This window comes from Phoca vitulina, unplaced genomic scaffold, assembly GCF_004348235.1.
Source record: "Phoca vitulina isolate PV1807 unplaced genomic scaffold, GSC_HSeal_1.0 scaffold16, whole genome shotgun sequence".
NCBI lineage: Eukaryota > Metazoa > Chordata > Mammalia > Carnivora > Phocidae > Phoca > Phoca vitulina.
In genome coordinates, this window is record NW_022589719.1 from 26,619,393 (window position 1) to 26,623,651 (window position 4,259).

A 4,259-nucleotide genomic window follows, 5' to 3' on the forward strand; every position below is an offset into this window, starting at 1 on the left:
TTATGGAAAACTCATGTGGCCTTCTATTTATAACACTTTCCCAAAGTGCCTTATAATATTTAGTTCTGTACATTTTCTCTCTCCTTTTGTTTCCTTTCTCAGAAGTTAATGCAGACAGTCCCCAACTTATGATGGCTCGATTTATGATTTTTTGGCTTTATGATGGTGTGAAAGTGATACACATTTAGTTGAAAGTGTACTTCGAATTTTAAATGTTGATCTTTTCCTGTGGCCAGTGATATGCTATACAATCCTCTCTCAGGATGCGGGGCTGGGGCTGCAAGTCACAGCTCCCAGTCAGCCCCACCATCACAAGTGCCAACCACCAATATACCCACAACCATTCTCTACCCACACAACCATCCTGTCTTTCACTCTCAGTTCAGAATTCAATAAATTACATAAGACCGACAACACTTTATTTTAAGGTAGGCTTTGTCTGAGAATATTTTGCCCAATGGGGGGCTAATGTCTGTGTCTGAGCACAGGTAAGGTAGGCTAAGCTAAGCAATGATCTTCGGTAGGTTAGGTGTATTACGTACATTTACAGTATTTTCCACTTAAGATGGGTTTATCCAGACGTGACCCCATTGTAAGTCAAGGAAGATCTCTACTTTCGCTTCTCCCACCCCATGTCCCTATGTCTTTCATGACCTTATTGTCAGGGAAGAAATTATCCTGTGTGGACAAGCTCATATTAGGACTGAATGTGCGACCCACCCTTCCTCAAGCTCCTTGAGGAGAGAGACTGTGTCTCACTCCTCCTAGGCTACCTCCTGGAACCTAGAACAGTGCCTGCAGACAGTGTAAATCCCACCGGATTCTCTATTTAATAAATTGGATGAGACACAGAGACCTAGGCACAGAAATGTTACTTGAGGGGTCATTTATGAAAAATTTGTCCTTAACTCACCAGACACGGTAGTTTAAAAACAGCACTATGTGATTCTCACTAGGAATAAAAATGGAAAGGGGCACTTGGCTGGCTCAGTAGGTAGAGCATGCGACTCTTGATCTCAGGGTCACAAGTTCAACCCCCACGTTAGGCATGGAGCCTACTTAAAAAGGGGGGGATAAAAATGGAAAATTATCTCTTTGTAAGTTTGTAAACCTTGAAGGCTTATTTGTTAGTGAAAAATAAAAAGGAACAGTTTAAATTGGTGCCTTGAAATATATCTCCCACCTTTTTCTTACCCTTAGAGCTACCTCTCTGATGCACCTTTCTTCTCCACAAAACATCTCAAAAGAGATGTTCATGCTCATGAAATGAATGAACAAATGATCAAAACTCAAGGGATGCTGCATGAGGTAACAGAACGAGCAAGCAGCAGAGCTGGATGGAAACCCACACCGAAAGGCAAGACCCACTCCCAAGGTCGTCGCAAGTGAACCATGACTTCTTGTGTTAACTCAAAGAAAATGGGATCACCACACAACAAGCAGAAATCATTATGTACTATATATACATCGGTCAAGACCATGGAGGCCAACAGGAATATCATGTCAAAGATTGGTCACCAAGATGCAGCCGAGATCACTCTTCGGCAAATAACATCTCGGGGTGCTAATGTGGAAAAGGGAGTAGCTGTTTTGGAGAAGAACGAATTTTCATCCCTCAGAGCAGAAAGTGAGAAACTAAAACGGGAACTGCATCTGTTAAAAAAATAAGTAGTGGATGAAGCAATGAAAATCTGAACAGAGAGCAAGTTTGATTTCAACCTAGAAAGAAGCAGAGTGAAAGAATTGTGTTCAATGAATGAAAGGAAGCCTCTGGAAGTGAAGACAGAAAGGGTGGCATTTCATGCCAAGCAAGATCACACCCTTATCCAGACAGACAGGAAGATAGACCCGTGGTCGACAGCCTCAAAACCACGCTCCAGTCACACACGCTTGATAATATTAAACATTTAGCAGGTTTGTATTTACCTGCCTATCGGTGGCTCTGGGATTTTATCACCTGTGGAGATAATAAGGTGTGTCTTAAAAAAAAAAAAAAAAGACCAAAATTTGCCCGTTGGTGAGTTTGGGATTAGCTAACAGAGTGACACCACTGATCTGGCCATCAGAAAGCATGTAGAATCGTTTCTTTGAAGTAATGTTTTGGACTGAGTCATGTCCCCATAAAATTCCTATGTTAAAGCCCTAGTCCCCAATGTTTGGAGAAGGTCTTTAAAGAGGTAATTAAGGTTAAATGAAGTCAGAGGGTGGGGACCCAATCCAATAGGACTGGTGTCCTTACAAGAAGAGGAAGAGATACTAGAGAGGCACGCAGCAAAAGGGCCATGTGAGGACACGGTGAGAAAGTGGCCAGAGAGAGAGGCCTCAGGAGGAACCAAACCTACTGACCCCTTGATCTTGGACTTCCCACATCCAGAACAGTGAGAAAACACATTTCTATTGTTTAAGTCACCTCGTCTGGTGTTTTGTCATGGTAGTCCCAGCAGACTGATAGAAGTAATGATGATGATAAGGATTTTCCTGGGTATTTCCCTTGAATTATGATTAGGCCAATGACAGGCAGTGAAAATCATAACATTGGAAGGTTCCTGAACTTCCTCCCCGTGGCTCTGCTTCCTCAACCCAGGTTCTGTATTTTCTATCTGTGGTGAGCAGCTAACGGGATGGATTTCCTGCGCAGTGGAAATCACTCACTCGAGAGCATTGCTTTGTCAATATGTTGCTGCACAGGAAGATTATGGGCTCAAATTCAAGCTCTTCTAATCTCCCAGCATTTTCAATTCCATCAGCTTTCATCCTGAGCCTTAAAAAAGATTTCTAAAATCATACAGAAACAACGAAAAGCCTGCCATGGTTTCACAGTCTCCACGGCAATGCCAGAGATGGAAGCGATGTTGACTTCGTGTAGCTTGGACCCTTTTGTCAAAGCCTTTTATGTATGGCTTAGGGTGGTTTACAAAGCCCCTTTTTCACTTATTATCTTGGTTAATCCTCATGGCAAACCCACGTGGGAGGTATTATTCCCCACATTTAGCCTATTATGAAACAGGTTTGGAGAAGATAAGTGGCTTAACCAAGGTTTACACAGTTTGCTAAATGGAAGAATCAACATTTGAACTTTGATTTGTCTGGTGCCAAAGCTACTGTTCTTGATACCATAACCAAAAACAGCCCAGGCTGCAGCAGTGGATCACTTTCCTGCCCTGGTGCCCTCACTTGTCTCCTGAAAATGTACGGCCCAGGCCATATTTCTGAGATGGGCTTTAAATCATTGATGTAGAGCCTCAGCCTAAGAGCCAGCGTCCCAGGCAAAGACGAGGAAAACTTTGGTCCAGTTCTAGTGTTATCGCTAAAATTGAGTGATCTTGGCCTATTCGTGTAATTGATCATTTTTTCCATAGGTGAACTGGAAATCATAATCCTTGCCCCCTCTCCTTCTCAATCCCCTCTACCACTTACTACACTAGATGAAATTCATTAATCTTCCCAGAGCTGGGAATATTTTGAAGCTTTGCAAACAAACGTATTGTTTCAAAGTATTATGATTATCAGTGATCAGAAGAACTTTCTAATGAGTATTTGCTCATACGCTGACCCCTTCGTAACTTCCCCAACAGACGCTGTGAGTTCCCCACGTATCTGTTGGTGTTGCTGCAAGGTGCACACTGATGCTCTTTGAAAGTGCTCAAGCACCCGTGACTTAGATGAAGGGCTTTCTTTGCCCACAGAAACATGTCCAGCTTGCAAAGTGGTGCAGGCTAGAAGACGCAGAGGTGGGGTACGGGCACTGGTTGACATCCCATGGGTCCTACAATAAATTCCAGAGATCCTCAAGAACACTGAACTCCATCTTCCCGCACGCAGCAGTAACCTGTTCATCAGTGCACAGTGAATTGGTCTGCTTCCCTTTGCTCTCTCATTTTCCCCTCTCTCCTACCTATATATCCAGAGATCCCCTCCTCAATAGACTATTGCACACAAATCCTAGCCTCAGGATCCACTTCTAGGAAAATCCAAACTCAGAGACACTCCAGAATAAGTGATAGCTTCCCCTGGCAGTTTGTATAAGGGGATGAAGTGAGTGACAGAAAACCCACCCCCCCCCCCCCCCATCCTCACTGCCTTTCTTTACCTCACAGAGAGTGTGTTGTATGTCACCTTCTTCTTACCCATGTTTCTTCCTTTGCTGGAAGCTCTGGAAATTTCACCTTGTCTAACTCACAAGTTCCCTTATATATCCTACAATTTTCTCCCCTCCCACTTGCCCTGCTTTTCAGATTTTTCAGATTATTTTAGGAAAA

The 4,259-nt window shown here is 43.3% G+C and overlaps 1 pseudogene; it reads left to right on the forward strand.

Annotated features, from left to right (window-relative positions):
* Positions 1–1,337: 1,337 nt before the first annotated feature.
* Positions 1,338–1,969, forward strand: LOC116638680 (annotated as a pseudogene).
* The last annotated feature ends 2,290 nt before the right edge of the window (positions 1,970–4,259 follow it).